Source organism: Xenopus tropicalis, chromosome 5 (assembly GCF_000004195.4).
Source record: "Xenopus tropicalis strain Nigerian chromosome 5, UCB_Xtro_10.0, whole genome shotgun sequence".
Classification (NCBI taxonomy): Eukaryota; Metazoa; Chordata; class Amphibia; order Anura; family Pipidae; genus Xenopus; species Xenopus tropicalis.
In genome coordinates, this window is record NC_030681.2 from 40,013,736 (window position 1) to 40,038,994 (window position 25,259).

Genomic DNA, 25,259 nt, shown 5'->3' on the forward strand with positions numbered 1-25,259 from the left:
AACAAAACCCCTAACAATTGCATTATGTAAAATATAGTGCTATAAAGTAACATTAGGTTTTACCAATTGCACATGTGTTTAAGCCTGTGAAAAAGCTCCCCATACCCCTCTGTGCCACCTCTCATTTTTAACCCCAAAATGCACAGGCTGTTTCTATTCATCTAAGTGACAAACAGCATGCAGAGGTATATGGTGTTTTTCCATTTGCTAAAATGCACTGTTGGAGCTAAAGATTCAGCAATTCCAATACTGCAGTCACTGTTTAGTGACTGGAATTATGTATTGAATTTTAATTCAATACATGAATTTATTTTTGGTGTGCTGGTTTTGCTCAATTTATAGCATTGTAAATGCAGTTCTTTTATTTTGAAAGCACAAAGCCCACAGGTTTCATTTGCCTTGTTAGATTTATGGGCCCATTCATGAAAGTCCGAATGAGTATGAATAAATAAATTTTGGAACTGTGTGTATTTTCTGCAATTGAGCCCTATGGGAGACTTTCCTTGGGCCGGGTTGGAGCTGCAGAGTGCCATTGAGCCCTATGGGAGACTTTCCTTGGGCCAGGCTAGTGCTGCAGAGTGCCATTGAGCCCTATGGGAGACTTTCCTTGGGCCAGGCTAGTGCTGCAGAGTGCCATTGAGTCCTATGGAAGGCTTCCAAAATCATGCACTGAAGGTTTAGAAGTCAGAAAGTTTTTTTGTGCTGTTTACGGTTGTTCGGATACGAAAATTTCGGAACTTTCGGATTATACCACAATATTTTCTTACGACCATGATGCAATCCGAAATTTTCGGATTTTATACAAAAGTATAAGTACTTTTAAAAGTCCGAAATTCGGACTTTGATAAGTCAGCCCCATAGTGTGGGTAATTTAAGACATTGTTTTGGTAATATAAATTGGACTGAAATGGTGAGACCAAGATTAAATATTTAAAGTGGATTTCAAAATCAATGTGTTGGCTATGTTGCACATAGTGTTATTGAGTGCTCACACAGTAAGATCTTGTTAAATGCAAATGGCTTAGGGGAGATTTATAAAAAAAAAAATTGCGTTTGAGAAAAAAAAACTCTTTCTTTTGTGGATTTTTTTAAGCCACAAGCACACTGGCGAAAATCAAATTTTTCTATTCATTTTCACTGAGGCTGGAAAATATCCCATGCGGTGTCACTTGTCCATCCATTGGCCACGTCTGGAGCCACTTTGATTTATAATAGGAATTTTTTTAAATGTATGTTGTTGTTTTCCCATTAAACTGGTAAAATAAATAAATTAAGCTGTTAGAGAATATTCCTATAGACTTCTATACAGCCTCACCAGCTTTTACTTGCCATGTTTTTTGGTGAATGTTTGCTTTTTTTTCTATAATAAAATCTGACTATTCAGGGTTTCAGAAAATACTGCCCCTAATTTATGTTTCTTGAGTGTTGAGGTATGCTTACTTTGCAAGAAGGATAGTAATACTGCGTCACTACTATAAACAGACCATTTCACTAAATGAAATAGTAAGCAAGTGATTAAAGCTGCTGACAGAAGAACCTTAGGGGGTTCCTGACAAAACACGTCTGCACTTTTCGTTTAAATATGCTTCATTTCCTATTATAGAAGAATTATATGCAGACAAGCGTTTGCTGTGGATTGGAACTATACAATTTAAATCAATTCATACAGGGTCAAGCTGATATTTGTCTAAGAAAGAAATCAGGATGAGAGAGAATGTAATAAAAACCGTAACATTTCACAAGATGAAGAATGGCATATAAACTATTGCTCACTAGAAATTGCTCATTTTAATTGCCCTTTGCACTTATTTTATGACCTGCTTGAACGTAAGGACAAAATAACTTTAAGCATAATTATCAATGATACAAAATTGGTAACATTTAGCTTTTTTTGTTTGTTAAAGGCATTTCTTAAATTTTTTATTTAAAGTCCCTTTTACAGCCTTTATAGATCTTCTATTCCAGTGCACACTCACAACTGTTTTTTTGTTTGGCACATTTGAGAGTCAGATTATATGCCTTAAATCTAAAAATAATATTTACATTGTGCAAGTGTAACAGCCAATTTCAAATATTGTAGGCTTAACGTTATTTGTGTTTAGAATTCAGCTTTGTATATAAAACACTGGGTTTTGGTCAGTTCTGTCACTGTATTTCTTTCCTCATTCCACATTTCTTCGGCCCTATAATGTTAACTAAAGTGACTGTGTCTTGAATAATGTTATTCTTTTTACCTTAAGTGCTTAATAGTTCACAGAGGACTGTTATTGACAGTATCTAGTATGATAGCATCTCGTAGCACCATTATATAAAGGCCAAACAATCAAATGCAGATATTTGTTTATCCTTTATTGTCAAACCTTCTTCGCCGCAACTGATTGGTTTCCTCACCTGGCCAAAATTTCACAATTGATAATAATATACATAGATGGGGTATAAGGGTTGATTCACTTTTTTTTTTTTTTAAACCCTTTAACCTGTAGGCACTACTCACAATTGCCCGTTCATACAATCTGTAGTCTATTCCCCTGACATACCTTATGGGTCCTCTTCAACTAGGTTGACTCATTCTCAGGCATAACTAGTTGCCACCTGGCCAGTATTTTACCAGCTGAGCTGACTAATTACCAGCCATTCGATCCAGCCTGTCTAGATCTTAGATTTGCCCCCTTATACAGTCTAGCCCCTCCCATTACGCCAACGCCCAGCCCCTTCTTCACAACATCTACCAGCAAAAGGTGTCAACTCTAGGCATAGGCTCTGATCCCCCTTCAGTTTCACCACTGATTATATTCAGTGCGATTGCAACACAATTTATTCACGCCAGCCTGTCATTTAGCCGCTGATTTAGTAGGCAATACTCACAGCAATTTTTGATCAGCACCTTATAGATAATAAATTTGATATTGGGTGAAATAGACAGTACCACCAAAGGTGGTGATTTAGTGGGCCCCGTATACTGTACACACATAGCTCTGATTTGTTTCTACAGAAAGCAGACTCTATAAAAAAAATAGTAGCAGTCATACCTTTTTTTTTTTAAACATAATAGTGGAATTAAAAATGCAAGATATACCGTATATTTGAGTTTGAGTCTAGATCATAAAACCTATTGCAGCACAAAAAGCTCAGTAACATAACCTTATAATTTCAGTATAAGATACTTTCAGTATAACTGTAAACTATTACAAATCTGATTATCTTGCTCCCTAGAGCTACAGGTGTTTGCTGGACTGAATTAGAAGTCGCCATAGTGTAGTGTGTTTCTGTGTATGAGATACAGTCCTTGATACAAAATCAAGACATAATACCAAGGAATAGAGGCATTACTTTCGGCACCTTTTGGGCTGCGTTTAGAAACAGATTAACCTTTTAATGAAAGTCAGATGCCTGAGCTGATTAATGCCATTTGTTTTACCTGCCTGTAAAATAATCCTTTTTATTGCTAACAAAGATTAGAATTACACATTTCCATCGGCTTTGAAAACACGAGCTCCTTAAACTTCCACGCTTTAATAGGTGCAACCATCTTGCTACTGACAATAGAATTCCAGAAGGAAATCTGATTCACATTATGTGCAAAACTTCTTTGGGATTTAATCATTTAGATGTTAGATGTTTAGACACTTTTAATTATACGTTGGTTGGGTTATTGACATCTCCAAAATTTGTTGTAAGGGTATTTTAAATTGAAAAAAAATTCTGCTTGTTTTTGTAAAAAATATTTTTCAATTAAGCTGGAAGTTAAATGTAGAACAGGAAACCCTACACACGTAAATGGTCTAGCCCAGTGTTAAATACAAAACAAATCTAGAAATATATATGAACTTTTTTTTTGGACAAATACCCATGTAATTGCTTTAAATAATTGCTCTTATGTGTGCCATTGATGCCATTATATTTAAGTTGGAATTTCTGGATGAACGAGCACTTATTTTCAAGTATTTAATTCTACAAGTTAGAAACCTGGCATGATTATGAGAAACAGTGTTAAGATGTCTGATTTACAGTTTTACTCCTGTAACAAGAGATGCAGTATGTTTGCAATCTACTGACAATGCTTTACCACTGACAGAAATGCTCATTATTATATAGGGCAAAACTGTACAGTAAAATACATAAGGGACAATAATTCAGTTTTCAGAATTCACATCCTTTTTTTAATATGTCATAGCATAGGGAATATTATTCTTTGCAATGATTATAGCAATAAATATGCTAGGAATTATGTGCATTACTACTGTATTAAAGGGGAACTTCACCCAAACACAACTTTAGCTTTTTGAAAAGTAAACATAATTTCAAGCAACTTTGCAATATACATTACTTAAAAAAAATGCAGCCTTTTCATGATTTTCAATGTAATAAAATGGTTTGGAACAGTTACCCAAGCCTGGCCCCATGTTCTCCTGCTGATCTAGGAGACTACTTTGAGACTCAAAAAAAATGTAACAGTAGTCGACTGTCCTCAGCCTGCCTTCAGAATGCATTTTCCAAACCCCACAATCCCTTGCACACGTGATGTCAATAAGGAAAGGAACATCACTTATTCACTTGTGGGTTATATAGTTCCTGCATGCTGTCTGTAAGCTGTGGGGAACTTGTTATAATTTGTAACATCAATGTTTTAGTCCCTCCTCCCCTGCCAGGAAGAGAAAACCTGTCTTGCAGCTTTATTTCAGCTTATAAAAATGGTATTTATTCATACTTTTTAAAGAACATGTCAACCCCAAAAATTAGTTTTTGCCTAATAAAAGAAAACATAATTCTAAGCAACTTTCCGATATGAATTTATTAATTAAGTGCTTTTAAAGTTATTTGTAAATGTAATTGCTGTTGAAAGCAGCATTTGCTGAACTCCTGTTTTTTTCTTTTTAAACAATGTTGCAAAGGTCAGTCTCCTCCAGCAAGATAGTTCTGTTAATGTGCTGACTTTTCAGAGCCACCAGGGCAGAGAATAGAAAAGGACAGACAAACACTGCTTTTAATAGCAATTATATATACAAATAATTAAAAAAAATGTACAATTTGTAATGAATGTATATTGCAAAGTTGCTTAGAATTATAATTTGGGTTGACTTGTCCTTTAAAGGAACACATTATAGTGATAGGTATATTAAGGGTTTCTGTGTTGTGTGGGGTTCTTCAACAAAATTTGGTTCAGAAGCCAGAGTTCCCCTTAGAAGAAAACTTTAAATTATGTGGGGAGAGATTACAAACTTGTTTGACACCCACACCTCCCCAGTAACAAAAACTTACTTTTTTATTTTAAAATATGTACAGCCTAGTGTACTTTCCAGCAGAGCACTGTGCCACCATCTTCTTTGCTTCTTCTTTGCTTTACAGGGATAAAAATGGCAGTATAGCAAATTGTCATCCCACATTGATTTTGAGTTTTCTTTTCCTTTACGAGCTTTAGGGCTCTGGCACACAGGGAGATTAGTCGCCCGCGGCAAAACTTCCCAAAATCGCCCCGCCGCGTCTGCCATCCTGCCGGCGACTTACATGTTCGCCGGTGGGATGGCAGGGGGAAGGCAACTCGGGGAGATAAGTCGCCCACGAACAGGGAGTTTTGCCGCGGGCGACTAAACCCCCCCGTGTGCCAGAGCCCTTAAGTAAGATGATGAATAAAAAGGGAAAAGCATTGTCTGCATGTAGTGGCTATTTACTTTGCAGTGGCATATGCCTGTGAAATACTGACTACAATAAGCAATAAAAAGATCCACTTCTTACGTCACAACCAAAATGCAAGGTCCGGCTGAGCAGGTGCCTGACTTTCTGTGCCCCATGCTTGTATGTGAAAGGCTCATTCAGTTCCTATTTTCCTCTGCAGGCATTTAAGGGATTACACCTTTTGAAACCAGAAATCTCAGTCTTAAGTGTGTACACAAGTTCAGGGCTGCTGCAGCTTCAGAACAAGTCATTATTTGTTTATTATGACTAAGCACGCACTCGCTCTTTTCACAAGTAAATCTGAAGCTTTCAGAGAAAATAAATAATACATTCCCAGTTAATATTATTGTAACGCTGATAGTTCTTTTGTTTGATAAACGACCAGTAACGTCATAAAGTGAAAATATATAAATGGTTTTTTACATTTAACGTTTGTGTCTGTTGATGCAGCACCTACAAATAAACTTTCTTGGCAACAAATGTCATCATTTATGTGAGAAAGTTTTACATTTTATTTTCCTGTAGAGAGCCATGAATGGCTTTTGACCCCTGTTTATCTTTCTGTTGAAACTAAATTAAATGTATTCTATGGAGCTTATCTGTTATCTGCTGTGTAAACACGAGCCCTTTCTGCCCTTTTCAACTTTTAAAAAAAGGCAAACTATGCCCCTCAATTTTGCAAATGTCTATAAAAAATATAGTACATTTATAGAATGTAATATCCAGAATGCTTGGGACCTGGGGTCCAGAAGCCTTAAATCATCTTAAAACAATATTTAAATGTAAAAAACAATAGGATTATTTTGACACCAATGTGAATGCATGAAGCTTAGTTGCCATCAAGTACAAGGTACTGTTTATTACTACAGAGAAAAGAGTTATTTAAAATGGACTCTATAGAAGATGGCCTTCCTGTAATTACTAATCTTATCCGTATCCTAGCAGCCCAAATTGCGCTTTTAAACATAATCATTTGCGCTTATAAACAAAATAAAATGATTTTTTTTTTTTAAACTGAAATGTTTTATTAACTTTTTCAAACATTGTAATACAGCAAAAATAAGGACTTTGGTCCCAGTAAATAGAAACAACAGTTATGAAAAGAAGAAAAAAAAAAGTAAGTAAAATAAAATAAAATAAAGGTCGGCGGCTGGGTTTTGTTGTCTTAAGTTAAAACAGTAAAAAGAAAGAGAGGGCTGGTGGTGGATAGGGTATTTTGTCCCTGGGTTTAAACTGGGGGTCATTTTAGGCATGTAAGGCTGAGAATAACAAGGGGTCATTTTCATATGTTAGTCAGGGGAGCCAGATCTTGTTGTATGCTTCCATGTTATTTTGCAGCATTCATGTCAGTTTTTCATTGGTTGCTTTGTTGATTATCTTTGCTTTCAGCATTGTCAGAGGGATGGTAAGTTTTTTCCAATTACTTGCAATTATGAGTCTCGCTACCATGAGTATATGTAGGCACAGTCTATAGGTTGAATTTGTGAATTTCTTAGTTTTTTACTTAAAGGAGACATATTGGATAAATGGGAAAAACCCTCATTTTGTAGGCAATTATGAATAATATATGGTGCTGGTTTCCCTTTGTGCTAAAAATTAATCCTCTCTGTAAAAATGGCCCCTTTATTGGAGCTCCCTATAGATCATATCTCTTCTCCGTCCAGTGTGAAATGAAGAGTGGGCGTGTCCTAATGGTCCCTGCCAGAAGCACAGTAGGAGGGGGATAGCCAATCACAGCCCTGCACTCACACAAGCACAGACAGGCTTCAGTTCCCTATCAGGTCAGCCTAGCTGCTGATTGGTTCCAATCCTACAGTGCAGTGTGCGGAGGGCCGCCGGCTCCCCAGCTCATCCAGAGAATTCAGCCAGCAGGAAGTGGAACAAATGGGCGGGGCTAGTGAGGTTTTTGTGGAATTTCTCAATAAATCAGTCAGAAACAACTTTTTAAAGCACAATCCGTCTATATCTAGAAGAGTATAATTCACGGGTACATTCATAATTTTTATAGGATATGTCTCCTTTAAGAGTAGGGCAAAAGGATCTTTTTGGAATGTAACTTGAAGTATCTTAGATAGTATGTGGCATACTGTATCTCAGTATTTAGAAACAATATTGCACTCCCACCATATATGAAGCATAGTGCCTTCCTCCTGGCATCCTCTGAAGCAGTGTGGTTCGCATGTAGGGTAGATTTTGCATAGTCGAGCCGGGACCAGATAGGTCCTGTGTAGTATTTTCAGCGATGTTTCCATGTTGGTCACGCATGTGCTTCCTCGATTGGCCATCAGGCTGCATTGTGACCATTGTTGTGATGTCAGGGTAAAATAAAATGAATTTTAATAATAAGAACCATTGTAGAAAATTAAAATCCTGCATTTTAAGTGCTACAGTCCATAAAAGCCACTATGCCCTCACACAAACCAAGGGCACACATACATGCCGGGTTACACCAGCCAGTGAATGGACAAAGCTGTTTGTTTTACTCCCACACTTTGTTTTGCAGGACGAACCTACTAATTTTTTTTTTTTTTCGCTTGTTACTGTTAGGTGCTCAGTGAGTGTGCACACAAAACATGACAAACAGTGACTGAAAGTGAAAGATATAAAAAAAAAATATTTAATGATATGTATAAGGCAGTTTAAAGAAGAACTAAACCCTAAAAATGAATATGTCTAGAAATGCCATATTTTATATACATAACTTACTGCACCTAAAGGTTTAGCATCTCTATAGTAGTAATGATCTAGTACTTCAAAGTTGTCATAGTGGGTCATAGTACTGGAATCTGTTAGAAGTGTCAGTGACTCTGCACATGTTCAGTGTGCTCTGTGAGAAGCTAAGCTTAGGGGTCGTAGTAAATTACCAAGCAGAAAATTAGGTTTGGCTGATTATTCATTTCTGATACTAACTGCACTGGTTTCAGAGTTTCCATGTGCTAATAATTATTATTTACAAATCAGCCTTGTATTGTTACATTTATATTCTGTATATACAGTATATTGTGCATCGGTCCCTAATCTCAATAAGTGACAGCAGCACAGAGCATGGGCAGTGAATCAGCAGAAGAGAAGATGGGGAGCTACTGGGGCATCTTTGGGGGCACAGATCTTCCTGCTAAAGGGCCGTGGTTGCCTTGGGCTGGTAGAGAATCCCTGAACATAATGTACAACATGTCTAGGTTATTACTTTACTTAGGATTTAGTTGGGGAGCCGTGCAACTTTAGTTACACTCAGGTTGAAAATCTTTTACATTTTTTTAAAAAAATTAGGTAGATGTAAATCTTAATATCTATTTCTCAACAACACTGACATATTGTACATTTGAATGCTTATTTACAGTCAACTATATCTCAGTACTGTATAAGTTTATGGAAACCATCTTCAGCAGTAATATTGGTGCTTCTGTTTAGTAGTGTGTTCTTTTACAAAGCCATGTTTGCAGAACTAGCCTCGTTACTTTCATTCCCTATTAAACCGTCTGCTGGTGAGTTCTTTACATTTTCTCTGGCTGTTTTTTATTTAATGGGTAACGGGAAAGTTTTCTCATATTCATCTGTCAAGCACATTAGCGTCAGGTTTCTGACTCACACGGCCCATAAAATGAGATAATTGTTACATGGCTCCCTGACTTTGTTTGCTTTGTTGTATTTTTACAATTATAAATATCCACCCATGAGTTCAGCTTGTTTTACATTTAAATATAATGCCTAGAAATACATTCAAGAACAAATTTTAAAATGGTCCTATGAAAACCTTATGTGACATAGTAGCATAGTAACATGACAATGTATGTTTGTAGAGGCCTGAGCTTCTATAGCTGTTAGGGATGCTCTGATTCGGTTCGGCATTCGGGCCAAATCCAGGCTTTTTTTGAAGGATTTGGTTTCAGCCGAATCCACGATCCAGAATCTGTTTGGGATTCGGCAGAATCCGTTGTGTTGGATTCGGGGGTTCGGCTGAACCCAAAAAAGTGGATTTGGTGCATCCCTATTTTATATCAACAAATAAACAATTTCAACATTGCATACAGTTGGCTTATAGGTAATTATATGTATTACAGTAATGTTACCATTATGTTTCATTTTGATTTTACTTTATTCAGCATTTGTTTCATTTTTTGGTTATACTTTTAATTATATTATAATTTTGGAAATATTTTTGTAGATGTACCGGGATCATAGTGAGGTTATTATCTCCTTTCATTTTAGATATAAGACACATCCAGAATGCAAAGTCAGTGGTCACTGATGGACCTCCTTTTAGACTCCTCACTATGCTCCTTGTGCCACTATTCACTGGGAGACAACCATCTTGGGCAGAAAGCCACTGCAGGTGGATTGACACAATGCCATGTAGGCAGCTGCTCCTTGTGCTGGATCAGAGGGAACTTTATACAGAGGTAGGAAATCTGAAACAGAACTGTAATGAGATTTGTTGTACATATTAATGAGCTATACATTCTCTAGGCAAAAAGCAGGAGATATCTGGGGGTGTTTATAACAAGCCATTGAAGATACCTTTTCCTTTACAACATTGTCTTTAAACTGGTGAATGAATATAGATTATTTATAATATAATGTCATTGGAATTCTCACTTTCTTAGCTTTATTAGACTACAGTTATCTGTGTTGCAAAATAAAATACATTTTTCTATGATTCAAATTTTTTTGGCCCAAAACACCCAGACTTTTGTGAGTGTAGAGTTTAATACATAAACACTCACATTATATTCATTTCTGTAGGATTTTTAGAAGTTTTTAATGCATTAAGCTCAAAACTCACATTTTGATAAATCTGCCCCTAAAATTCACAAATTTGAAAATTGATAAATAAGGCTGTAGGGTATCTATTAATTAAAGGGTGACGCTCACCAAACTGAATGACCAAAATAATCCCTGCAAGTTTAATCAAACTGCAATCACTTTTACATTTTAGATTTTTTTTTTTGTGCACTGTATTCCCCTATCATTGTTATGCATTTAGTTAGGAGCAGATTTATCATCTGACAGAACAGTAAAATTCCACCATGTTATATTCATTTCTATGGGATTTTTAGAGGCTTGTTTATCAAATAGCGAACTCTAACTTTCACCCACTTATAAATACGCCTTTGTGAGTTTGTGTCCATTAGGGATTCTAAAAGGGAAGAATGTGTTATTAGTGAATTCATTGATGATGATAATAAAATTTCAGTAATTTAGTAAGTGGTATTATTTAATTGTTGAGAATTCCTTAGTTAATACATTGATTGATTGGTATAAATTGTATTATTAACAAAATAACTGATTATTCATATGCACTAAAGAAAACCACAAGCTTTGTAGCAGAAAATCTAGTTTATGTTGCCATTTGCAAAGAAAAGGCAGCCATTTGAGGCATCACATCTTCAATATTTTTTGATTTTTGGCCAGTTTTAATGGCTGATTAATTAAAGACAAATTTAGTGCGCTAAGGGGCAAATTACAATGCAATGTGTTTAACAAAAAACACAAAAACAGGTACAATTTGTATTTTCTGCCTTTACAAATATGGACCTAGGTGAAAAATATGTGGAATATTTTCATTTACCTCTGTTAATAGCCCTGCAAGTGTAAGGATGTGTATTTAAAGGCCTCATTATGTAGGACCAAATCTAGTACCATACAAGATAATCAGAGCTACCACATACAACACTGCGGTAACACTTGTTATAGAAATATACAGCATATATTGCCCTGCTATTGCTCCATGTTTGAGTTGCATCACCAGAGACCATCAATCCCATAATAACAAACTCTGACCACACTTGGTTTTATGTGCAGAAGAAGGAAGTTCCCTGAATCTCAGCATATTTTTATCAGGGCAGATTGGTGGTTGTCAAAAGAATTGTGACTCACGCTTTGGCTTCATTGTTCTCGGTCGTTCTTAAAGAGATATATGGCTATGGAAAATGTAACAAGCCATAGTCAACGGGGGGAATGTAAATATAAAACACTGTGGTCTACAGCGCATACTTTCTACATTCTGACCTGTATTTAAATAGCACTGTTTTGAGTAATATCTGGTTTGTATGCTTTGAGTTCTCCTGGGCGGTTGCAGTATTTTCACACTATAATTTCACTTTAAAATGCATTCACCACATTGGCTCTGTTTATGCTGGAAGTGCATCAGTATCTTACGCAGTCTTACCCACGCATGTCAGGCACATAGCCTTCTGCTGTTGGTGGGTGTGAGACACCATTTATTTTTTACCTCAGAGAGGGGAGAGTTTGTTAAAGTCCATACAGCATATTATAGTATTTGCTATACTGTTTAGTTGAAAGATATGTGGCTTTAGATTGCAATAAAGCATTTGTTTATTGGTATTGGCCAAATGTCAGACCAAGGACTTTAGCTACAAAAGCATGCTCGGAGTTGTACTTTACAAACGAAGCATCCCTGGCCTAGCCTTAAACCTAATTTTACTGCCGGTTTTATAACATTGCTCTTCAGTACAATGTAACTACATTTTCTAATTAATGTTATGGTTTATCTAGTCTTGTTCTTAAATCATCTCTAAATACATTAAACTGTGTATTAGTATGAATCAGAGTCTGACACTGGATAATAGCAGAGCTCACAGCTGAACCCTACTCCTTTCTACCGTGTTTCCGATGTCATCACACAAGCCGCTGATGCATGATGGGGCTGGGCTACTGCATCTGAAATTCAGAGGATTTCTGTCTGGTTCTCACCAGGTTTTGACCTGGACAGCTCCTTGAAAAAACGGGATATATTTCCATAATAGAATATTTAAATATATACACCCGATTGACTTAATCACCAAAACTGTTGCACACATATAGTCACTTAATACAAAGGTTTTGTTGATTAAGTCCTTTGGTTGCAGGTCATTTTTTCCTGTATAACTATATAATCCCATTAAAACAAAATCAGCACTCTAGGCCCTATTTGGAAAACATGAATCATGTCAACTTCAAAAAGGGAAAAAGTAGAATTCAGATGGAAAAAAGGTAATTCTAACTGTAATAGGTGAAGAAAAGTTGTATGTTGTAGTTCTGTAGGTTGGCAAATGAAAGTTGAATATTTAATCGGCTTCTTTGGACAGATTTGAGGGATATTTTATAGCTTTCAAATTGTTTATTGGATTTAATAAAATACTAACACAGTATAGTCTTATATTGTTACTTTTAATGGACTTTTGTATGGCTTTGCAGAAACAGCTACCCAATCCTGACCTCTGATACACACTGCCCCACAATTTCTTGAGCCCCCAAGAAGGGCGAAACCAGTCTGTAGTTGGGAATCTGATCAGCTATTATCCTGGCTTCAGCTTCAAACCCAGTGGGTGAGCTGTAGCCTATAGGATAAACCCATGTAAATGGGATTTTTTTAAGAGTTTGGAATTCACTCCCAGAATTCCTTTTGTTTGCTTTTGTCTGTATGAGGCAGTCTCCTCAACCTTATTTATTTGTTTCTATTAAATTGAATGCTGGGCCAAATACGCCATGTAAACCGGATGCGAAAATATCCTGTTCTCTGTCTGTCTCATTCACACCGTGTTGTAGGGTCCTGCTGTCATTATCTGGCCATGATTATAGCAACAACATAATGTTACTGCACCTTGGCAATAAGCACAACAATCTTTTTTAGTGAGTCTGTACTTAAATATAAAATCAATGTAATCTTTCTCAGAGGACTCCTCTTAGCAAATGTTCATGTTGCATTCATTTACACTTTTAACTCTAATGGGGTCCCATTTACTAACATTTGTACAGGACCCCTTATCCGGAAACCCATTATCCAGAAAGTTCCGGAAATTACGGAAAGACCATCTCCCATAGACTCAATTTTAATAAAATAATTCACATTTTTAATAATGATTTCCTTTTTCTCTGTAATAATAAAACAGTACCTTGTTCTTGATTGCAACCAAGATATAAGTAATCCTTATTGGAGCCAAAACAAACCTTTTACTGTTTATATAATTTTCTTAGCAGACATAAATTAGAATATCTGAATTACGGAAAGACCCCTTATCCAGAAAACACCAGGTCCCCAACATTCTGGATAACGGGTCCCATACCTGTATTTTCTTTGTTTTCATGAATTGTATTTTTTTTAACGCTAAAAATTCTGCGTTTTACGAATTACTCCAAAACACAAAAAAATTGTCTTACAAAAGTGAGGATTTCGAGGTTTTTGGTGTCTTTTTTTTCATTCGTTCTTTTTGTATTTAGAATAAAATTAGTAGACATTCATGCTTTTTTTAAAAAGTGAGTTTGAGGGGCTCATTTACTAATCGTCGATTTTTAATTCTAAACTCGATTTGAATTTTTTCGAAAAAGTTGCAGAGAAAAAACGCGGTGACTTTTCCGAGAGTTAAAATGGCTAAAAATCCAAATTTAACATTTCAGCAGATTAAACTTGCCAAGTTCATGTAGAAGCCAATGGCAGAGGTCCCTTCTCTTTCCTTGAAGTTCTTTCTTTTGTCTCGAAACTTTGAAAAATTGCAGCAACAATTCGGTGAAGGTGAGTTTTTTTGCGACTTTTCTTGGAGCGACTTTTCCTTGTGGCTTTTTGTTAGTAAATAGCAGACATTCGGGAAAACAAATTTGAAAATAAAAAAAGTGTTATTAAATCTGCCCCTAGTTGTGGTTAAAAAAAACCTCTAAAATTACACAAATTAAAATTTTAATAAATGGGGCTCTAAGAGAGAGCTGCTGAGCTGAACGCCTGGTATTAGCGGTCTGAACCTGCTGTTATCCCACAAACCACTAAAAACAGAGCATTCATGGAAACTGCAAAAGTTCTCAAAGGAATAAATTTACATTTATTATCTGTTTGGGTTAAATCATATATAAAACTTCCAATATAAGCACATGTTTTGCTGAGAATGACTCTAGTCACTATAGGAGGGATGATTTTAGCATTATAATTACTGACTCAGTCTGCACAGGTTTCCATACTCAGCAGCCCAAACTTAATTACAAAGATAAAGGGATTCTCCGGTGAGAAACATGACCACCAGCGCTACATCTGTGATGCTTTACTCTTATCTAAACTGGGGAGATAGCTGTGTCATTTTGGCTCGCCTGTATTACACTGTAATTAAGAATTTAACGATAGGATATAGAGCTGTTTAGGCGCTTGGGCTAGAGCAAAATGTGTTCAGTGCTTCCAGCAGATCTCACATTGGAAGATTCTTTTTATTTCTTTGGGCCATGGACTGATTAGTGTCGCTTTAAAGGGGATCTAAACTCTGCAGCACTTCACTGCACAGCCACACTGTACTCATTTGTTGCTGGACTACAAATCCCAGCATACTTTAACATATGAACAGAAATGCTGGGCACTGTAGCCTAGCAACATCACATTTGTATCCTTAAAGCCATATTGTTCGGTATAACTTTTCCACAGCTCTCCAGATCCAGCGGTTGCATTAAAATGCAAAAAAACCCTTCATTGAAAATGCCACCTAATTTGTGTGAATCTGGCTCCATGTTCTTTGTTCCTGCAATTAGAATTGGAAGAAGCACAATTTTCTTAGCACTTACACGTGTGTCCTTCCTCCCCATGCCTGATTACAGTGTAATATAAAGAAGCCAACATTACATAATAATCTATGTATAAATAATAACAGCAAGATGCCTGAGGTGGTCCCTGACTAGTTTTTGGTCAGTGGAATTGTCACTGGTTTATTTGTTATTATGTCTTTCATCAACTTCTATAGAGTACTAAGGGGCCCAGTGTGACAGCTTTTGGTTGGGTTTAGAGCTCTTTTAAGAATATGCAGAGCTGTCATTTTGCCAGGGGATAGTGCAGTGTGCACCATACCCAGAAGTGATGTTATGCGCTGGTGCTCTCTTCCTGAAGTGACATCGCAAACGCCCAATTAAAGCCGAAAAATGCGTGCCCAGATTTTGATGTGAACTTTTGGGGATTTCCAAAAAATTGTGAGGAAGAAGACAGGAGGAGAGAAGCCAAAATCAGGTAACTCTCGAAAAAATAGCGGGGGTCGACAGCTCTGGATATGTCCGTGGTGTTGACAGACTACACCTACCAGCATGTTTAAAACCTTTATAATAAACTGGAGTACACTTGGTGATACAGTCCAACAATTTTTATTTTAGTAGCCGTGACAAGTAGCTGCTACTAGTATCTCTGTGTGTCTTCACCCTAAAACAAGTCTGGGGCCATAAGCAAAGGGTGATTTTTGTGCTTGGGGAGGCTAAATAAGCAAATAGTTTCTATACAATTCTGTGTATAATGCCCCATAATACCCCCAGAGCACATGGAAGGATAAATGCAGTGCCAGTTTCATGTATATAACTACTCAGAAGGCATGACAAGATAAATATATTGTAGTACAGTATATTATAGAACACAAGGAAGAATAAATACAATGCCAATTACAAATATAATGCCCCAAAGTTGTAGCAGGATATGCAGTGACAATTTAATATATATTATGGGTACAGAACCTGTTATCCAGAAGAATCTTGGGGGGTCCCTTATCAACACTGAGTAAATTTGCCCATGGGCAGTAACTTATGGCAACCAATCAAATTGTTGCATTCACTGCTCTACATGCAGCTGGCTGAAAAAAGCCAATCATTGATTGGTTGCTATGGGTTACTGCCCATGGGCAAATTTGCCCAGTGTTGATAAATGAGCCCCCTTGAGTTTTTTGAATAAGGGATCTTTCTGTAATCTAGATCTCCATACTTAAATTCTACGAAGAAATCATCCAGTAAGGATTAATTATATCTTAGTTGGGATCAAGTATGGGGTACTGCTTTATAATTACACTGAAAAAGGAAATAATTAAAAAAAAATAATTATTAGTATTTTCATTATCTATTTGATTAAAATGGACTATGGGAGATGATCATCCTGTAATTCTGAGCTTTCTGGATAGCGGGATTCCCCATAATGGATCCAATAACTGTATCTCCCAGAATGTATGGCGTGGCAATGCAAATTCCATTGTTGTAGGAAATTAGAAGCTTTGCCTCTACAATTAAACCCACCTATGCCTGGGACTGACAGTTTGACTGGGCTGTTTGGGTTAGGGAAGACACAAATAAATCATTAAACTTTATGAAACAGATGTATTTAATATCCAAGATCAGCTAGTGGTTTTCGAGACTACTGAGAGGAGGAGATTGGGTTGTGACTAGACAATCTTTAATTTTAGAAATGTAAGCTATTCTGCATTGGATAGTGTTGGCATTTAGCTTCCTTCCAAGCACATGCTAGGCAAATGAAACCTTTAAAGCAGTAAAATACAGTTATTTTAGACATAAGCATCTAAGAAACTGTTGAAATATCTGGGGATTTTTGCCCAGAAAGAAATGCAGATAACGTGAACTTCACCTGAATGTTGACATATTTTGAAATGTCAGGCACATCACACAACACAAAATGACTTCTCTCATCTCAATAATCAAATCTATTTTTCTCTTCTTCAAATCTGTATTTTATGTAAATACATCTTTTTTTGTGAAACCACAGAATGTTTCTCTCTTAGTTTTGCTTCGAGGTGGCTTTGATGAAGAGATTAGCATCCTACACTTGAGTAGAATTCTGTTCACCGAAAGGCTCTTGGATTGTGTTACCATATGTGTTTTTATATCAAGTCCAAACAAGTAATACTTCTGTTATTCATGGGGCTAAAAGGTGTGTGTGCATCATGCAGAACCCTGTAAGGTCCAGCATTATCCTCACTTGTAGTTATGTTTTGTAGTAAATGGAGAATGGATTGAAGATACTGACATCTTAAAGGGTAAATCTGGCTTCCGAACCAAAATTTGTCCCCACACAACCCAGAAACCCCTAATATACATATTCCTTTAACAAGTAAATACCATTTATATGCTGAAATCCAGCTGCAAAACAGTTCTCTCTCTTTCTGCATCATTTAAAATCCTGGCAGGGGAGGAAGGACTAAAACGCTGATGTTACAAATTGTAACAACATCTCCACAGCTTACAGACAGCATGCCGGAACTACATAACCCACAATGCTGCTGATATCGGTCGACTCAACGATTGGGCCAGTTAAAAGATTTTGATTGGGCGCCTGAGCAAAATCCTTCAGGGCTGAATCGCCAGAAGGAGGTAGAAATCCTATTGTTTCTACCTCCTTATCTGCCGTTTCAGTCCTGAATGGTTAGTGGCAGATTGTATTTTTCGTAAGATCTAAAATCGCCACGTGTGTGGCCACCTTTAGGGGTAAGTTATATCAAACCTGAACTGGGTACAATGACCAGGTGCTGATTTTCATTTTTTTTAAATGCAATTATGGGATCCTTTATCTGGAAACTTGTTATCCAGAAAGCTCCAAATTGCACGAAGGTCATCTCCCATAGAGTACATTTTATGGAAATAATTATATTATTTTTATTGATTTCTTTTTTCTGTGTAATAATAAAACCATACTTGATGGTAACTAAGCTGCATGAATAGCAGCTCCCAGTAGATATCAAAATAGCACTCAATAGTTAGAAATCCAAGTCCGGCTTGGGACTCCTCCAGTTACATGGGAGTCGGAGAAACAATAGGTTACCTGGAAGCAGTTCTAATGTGTAGCGCTGGCTCCTTCTGAAAGCTCAGACTCAGGCACAATGCACTGAGATGGCGCCTACACACCAATATTACAACTAAAAAAAATACATTTGTTGGTTCAAGAATAAAATTGGAAAGAGTAGACTGGGCCGCTGAGACACCAGGAAAAATTTGAAATGGTAGACTGGGTCGCTGGGAAAAAACCTGGTGGGTCCCGGCGCTGACCCTTGCCGACGCTCCCCCGGCCAACCATTCCTCCCTTGACGCGTTAAACTGATGCACGTTCAGGGGAGGACATCGGGTGGGGGACCCTGTGGGGGATAGGGGAGGCTCAGCGGGGGCCCCTGCGGGGGGTTAAGGGGGTGCAGGGGACATGGCTGGGGGCACCTGCAGGGCCCCTGGAGCGGCAGTCCCAGTGGGCCCTGCACCCCCCCAGTCCTAACCTGTACACAGTAAATGACGTTTGTAGGAAGTACATCATTAGCACATAGTAGACGATTATCTGATTTTCCAAACCATTTTAACTTTGTTTAGTACAGGTATGGGACCCATTATCCAGAATGCTCGGGACCTGGGGTTTTCCGGATAAAGGATCTTTCTGTAATTTGGATCTCCATACCTTAAGTCTACTAAGAGATTATTTAAACATTAAATTCATCAGGTACAAGGTACTGTTTTATTATTACAGGAAAAAAGGAAATTATTTTTTTAAAAATTCTTATAATGGAGTCTATGGGAGACGGTCTTCCCGTAATTTGAAACTTTCTGGATAATGGGTTTCCGGATAACGGATCCTATACCAGTATATGATGAAACCTAAATTATTTTTAGGTTGATTTTTTCTTTATTAAGAAAATTGTATTGTTTTTACAATGGTCATTATCAGAATCCCACAATTTATACAGTCTGTGCAGGTTTAGTGCCATGCTACTCAGGTTTTTAGAATATTACAAAGGAAGTCCCCACTGGTTAACAATACAAGGTGTAATAAGTAGCCCACTAAGTTCAGTTATTATCTAAAAGCTCAGATTTCTGGGGTTTTGGTCTCTGCAACTAAAATTATCCTCCTTTGTTTAAAGAAGAGTGTATAAAGAAAAGTCATTCCGGCACAGTTCTAACATAACATAGACCTTTATAATGCTTCTCATGTTGAAAGTAGTAGGAACAGCTGTGCCTCAAAGAAAAAAGAAATTGTTTACCATTACCCTGTAAACCACTAGCAGATTGTATTGTGACCCACTGTGAATGTGCTTCAGTTGAGAAAGGAGCTCTGGCTGGTCTGTTTGCCCAGTCTGGTTAGGGGTAGAGAGAAAATATTAGAGTAAGTAGACAATAGCAGCTTTGTCTCATAAAATAAGATTTCCAAACCATTCAGCAGAACATGACCTTGTTGAGTGAAACATGCACCAGAATGAACTGCCCCATGTAAAGAAAGAGTTAAATGGCAACTTTGTAAATAAATCTGTAAATAAATCTGTGGTTGAATCCAGACAGTGAAAGCACAAAGCACTGACGTCAATATATGGCATTAAAGTTAAGTCTACACAAACCCCCCAAATAAAGAACATACAAAATCTACACTGTGAGTTAATTGAAAGCCATCAATGTATCCTTTTAAAACTTACCATATGCACAATTGACCATTCAGGCTGAATACAGAATTACACATGATTCCCTTTAATATCTGCAGGGAAAGGGATTTTAACCTATAAACTTCTTCGCTCTTTAAAAGAGTGTTCTCATTTGTCTGAAATGGGGGGCTTGCATTGCAGCTAGGTCTGCCGATATCTTACTGTGATTAAATACCAGTATGGTTGACATGGAGCTTTGTGTTTGGTGCTAGAAACACCCAGTTGTACACATTTAGCAGGCCTTTCCATTTACTGTTTTTTTTAATACAGGTATAGGACCTGTTATCCAGAATTATTTCCAGTTAATGGGTCTTTCCATAATTCGGATATATTTAAGTCTACTAAAACGTCATTTAAACATTAATTAAACTGATAGGATTGTTCTGCCACCAATATGGATGAAATATAATTTAGTTGGGATCAAGCTGCTGTTTTATTATTAACTAGAAAAGGAAAATAATTTTTATAAAATTGAATAATTTGCTTAAAATGGAATCTATGGGAGATGCCCATCACGTAATTCAGAGCAGTACAGAAAACAGGTTTCCAAATAACAGATCCCATTAACTGTACAGATACTGTAAGCTGGAGATATATAAAGAAATCTATCAAATAAAAGGAAAACAGCTTCTTTTACACTTTATTATACTAATTGAAAATGATTATCGAATACATAAATGGAACCTTTTTAGAAGGCTGGAATTAAATATTTTTACGGTGCCTTTTCATATTAGTAGGTCCTCTGCCAAATGGAGACCTGCAGCAGACACATAACTGGGTCCAGAATATTCCTAATGTTGGCCTTATTTTTACATTATTTTGGCCTTGCTTTGACATTGTTTGGTGTACCTCTTTAATATGAAGGGTATGAAAGAAAAAATGCAGGTCAGGTAATTATTAAGATTGTCTTTCAAAAGTAGAGTTGTCCTTTATAAAATGAGCAAATGTCAGCAACGAGCCTGAACCTTTGCTGGATTCTCAGAAATATTTGGTGGATGGAAAATATAGTTGCGCCCCAGAAGAACTTGATTTATCTTACTGGGATTTCAACTGTTACAACCCATGGAATCTGAAACTAGAACTCCTGTTGGCTAACCTAGACTACCTACATCAGTGATCCCCAACTAGTGACTCTTAAGCAGCTCACCAACCCATTGAAAGTTGCTCCCAGCAGCCTCAAAGCAGGTGTTCATTTTTGAATTACTGACTTGGAGGCGCATTTTAGAGGCATAAAGAATATGTGTACCGCCAAACAGAGCAACTTGTCTGCCAGTCCACATTGCCATATTACCAAGTAACCAATCACAGCCCTTAATGGTCACCCCGTAGGAACTTATTCATGCTTGTGTTGCTCCCCAACTTTTTTTATATTTAAATGTTGCTCATAGGTGAAAAAGGTTGGGGATCCCTGACCTACATGAGCAGGTGTGATATTTCCTTGATGAAAGTGATGTTTCAGATAAGGGATGAGTGCAAAACTTTATGCTGCTAAACCAGCAGTTCTGGATATTCATATGTCTAAAGTGTACGTTCCATGTACATTGTAACTGTCATATCTCTGTCCACACTTCTGAACAGGGCCGAAACTAATGCTAGGTAGAAGAGGCATGTACCTAGGATGTAATGTTAGAGGGGTGATAGATATATACCTCTTCTCTTGGCTGCACCTAGTTCAGGGTCCAGGAGAATGCAATTTTCATAGTGACCAGCAGGGGATCTGGGCTTCTAGTCACTCCCCCACCAGCTTGTTACTGTCTTTAATACCTCCACTGCCTGCTCACTCCCCCCTCAGCAATCGTTCCATTCTGTACTTGTGTAGACAGCCATGAATAAACCTTGACCCCAGAACATTGTAGCCTACATGGCATCTGCTAACATCATCATTGTTTATTATATAGTGCCAGCATGTTACATAGTGCTTTAGAATAATCTATAACAATAGGGGTCTTTCAGTAATAACAAGAGCTTATCTGCTCTGCAGGTATACATTAATATGCATGGCATAAAGGGAACAAACTCATTTATATCAATTGTTTTAGAGCAGCTTTTTTCATTAAAGAGAGACTGAAGTTTATCAGAGAATAAGTCACATGGCTGAGGGCACCTGAAAAACTTAGAACATGGCTAACCCCACATCACATTTTAAAATTAAATAGAAAAAAATCTGTGTGCCGCTTTTATAAATGGATTTCAATGCAGGAATCTACTAGAGGAGCGCTATCAACTGATGTGTTCTGTAAAAAACATGTTTTCCCATGACAGATTCCCTTGTTCAGCATGGCCCCTTGATCTGTACTTGTATATCCAGTAATGCAGGGGGCAGCCTCTGATTGGGGTACAATTTTAGTGCAAATCATTCCAGTAACTGTTGCATACAGTATGTGTAAGGATATACAGTATCTAGTAGAATTAAGTCTAAAACAACTGGACTTTTCTGAGTTTTTCTTGAAAACGTTTCACCACTCATCCGAGTGGCTTCTTCAGTTCAAATGACTGGTAGGGAATTCCCCGGTATTTAAACTCTTGATGGTAGTAGAGTCACAGACATCCAATCAAAATGGTTCCATTGAACTTGTTCAGTTAGGTGTTAGCTGAAACTGACAGGTGTAAGAAGGTATGATCCAATCACAATGGTACCAAGATTCTCATTGATGAAGGTGTTAATCCTTCAAAGTACATGACTGGAAGTGTGAACTGTTGTGAAACTGCCGGGGTAAGGATGTCAACGCGCCATTGTATGTTGGTGACAAGCGGTGTCTCAGGCCCCCTCCTCTGTTCAGGGATGGTTTTTCCAGGTTGGCATAAATGGCCTCTTTCACACCTCTTTCAAACCATCTGTCCTCTCGGTCCAAAATATGCACGTTACTGTCCTCAAAAGAGTGACCTTTTTCTTTGAGGTGTAGATAGACCGCTGAGTCTTGTCCTGAGGAGTTTGCCCGCCTATGTTGGGCCATTCTCTTACAGAGAGGTTGTTTTGTCTCCCCAATGTATAAGTCTGAGCACTCTTCACTACACTGGACAGCATAGACCACATTACTTTTCAGAACTAAATAGATAGGCTGGGCAAAATAAAAAAAATTGTTTCCAATATAGCTAGTTAGCCACAAATGTAATCTATAAAGGCAGATGACTAAAGGTGGCCATACACAGGACCGATATCGCCAACACAAAGCATGTTTCACACTTATTCCATTGTATGTAATATCTATTTTAATAATAAGCAAAAATAAGCGGTCTTTCATTTTGCAATTGTTAAACACCTAAATAGGCAGCTAGCACTTACTGTAAAGTAAAAGTGACATCTGGTAGCTTCCTACTTGAGCAAATAGATAATGTTTTGATTTCTGTACATATTAAAATATGTGAATTATGTGTTAGCTTTATTATTACTATTGGATTTCGGCAACCTTAAGTTTGCTATTCTATATCATTTGTATACATATGAAAGATATGGCAGGCAAAGGCCTGCTCTGAGGGTTAGACTGGCCTATCAGAATGCTTAATGATTTCCTGGTGGGCCCCATCCAAGGACAAAAGCCATAGACCCTTTTTTTATTTACACCACAGGCTTATGTATCACCGGTAGTATTTATCACTATGTTTATCTAATTACTGTGAAAGCGGGCCTTGGATGTCAGAGTCTCTGGTAGATCTTAGGAGACCTAATGTGACACTAGAGCTTATTTATAAATACTGGGCAAATTTGCATATGTGCAGTAACCCATAGCAACCAATCAGGGATTGGCTTTTTTCAGCCAGCTGCAGGTTGAGCAATTAAAACAACTATTTGATTGGTCGCCATGGATTACTGCCCAGTGTTTATAAATGAACTTCTTTATAGTATGACAGGATAACAGAATCAAAATTCAAGGTTGAAACATAATTTCTACACGCACTTAAATACAGTAAAACAATATGTTCAGTTCAATCATAAACCTTGAACATTGCCAACTTTTGTTATTTTTGTACAATCATAATGTAACAAAATTACATATATAGTACAAAGTGCATTTATCCCTGTCTATAATATGCAAAAATGAGCAAATTGCTTATAGTTTGATAAATTTCTTACATACATATGTGAATATGATCACATAGATCTGTCTATCTGTCTGTCTGCCTGTCTATTTTACACTAACCGTCTTTATATCACTGAATAGTGATCATGGGAGACACATATTTATATATAAATTTTATTAAAATCATATGTCCTCTAGCTATTTGCCAGTTTCTTTCCTTACTATTTATTTTTATCCACCCTCCTCTTTTATTCTGAACTTTGCTAATAGTTTATTAGCGCTACACCCATGCATGTACAGATGAGTGTTTATTTTACTATTTTTCATAGAAAACTGAACTTTTCAGGAATTCGTGTTTATGGCGAACTAACGGAGAAAGTACAAAACAGAAGACTTTTTTACTGAGAGGTTTCTAAATGTGTCATTTTCCCCTGATTCATTTGTAGACAATAACTGTGGGCATTTTAATTTCAGTAACAGAAATCCCTAATCGCAATTGTGTGTAAAATGCATCAAAGACTTTTTCGAGTTGCTCTAGAAAACGAATTCACCTTTTAGTTTGCTTTCCTCATTCTTTCTTGGGTTTATTTGATGTAGATCAGATGGCAGATGGCAGGCCTGAGACAAATGCAGATTATACAAGTATATTCTTTCCCTCCTGCATTTAATTGTGCAACCTGAAAAATGAGTTGCTGGATAAATTTGGGGTTTGGCAGTGATGCTTTTTTGAAGGAATAAAGTCATGAGGAATATACCCCTCAAAATGCAGTTAGCTATCTGGCAAGCTACATTTTTTTTCCATGGGCACATTGAAAAGCTATTTCAAAGTTAAAGTACTTGTAATTGCTGTGCAGTCAGAACCCATTCCCTCTGAACTCTATTGATAATATAATGCAGATTTGCCACCTCCAAACTCAAGCTATAGTTGCTGTTAAACAAAAAACTATTCCCAGTAATATTTAGGCTTACGTTATCCGTTATTGGGAAACTGATTATCCAGAAAGCTCCAAATTATGTTAAACAAAGTGAAAAAATTAAACTGGGTAAAATAGACTGTGCAAAATAAAATATATTTCTAATATAGTTAGTTAGGCAAAAATGTAATCTATAAAGGCCGGAGTGAGCAGATGTCTAACATAATAGCCAGAACACTACCTCCTGCTTTCAGCTCTCTAACCCCTTAGTTAGTCAGTGACTTTAGGGGGGGCCACATGGGACATAACTGTTCAGTTAGTTTGTGAGCACTCAGGTCAGAATCAAACTGCATCAGACTCAAAATGCAAACTTACTGAACAGCTATATGCCCCCTCCCCTCAAGCCACTGATTGGTTACTGACAGCTTAGAGAGCTGTAAAGCAGGAAGTAGTGTTCTGGCTATTATGTTAGA

General features: G+C 37.1%; 1 long non-coding RNA gene across 3 annotated transcripts in view; it reads left to right on the plus strand.

Moving 5' to 3' along the window:
* LOC101730793 overlaps positions 1-25,259 on the plus strand; it is a 276,111-nt gene that overhangs the window by 112,664 nt on the left and 138,188 nt on the right. For 2 of the 3 annotated variants that reach the window (XR_004222696.1, XR_004222695.1), the window contains one exon: positions 9,883-10,073. The exons of the other annotated variant lie outside the window; for it this stretch is intronic. This is a non-coding gene — a long non-coding RNA (uncharacterized LOC101730793). The remainder of the gene's footprint in view (positions 1-9,882; positions 10,074-25,259) is intronic. 3 annotated transcript variants of the gene reach the window in all.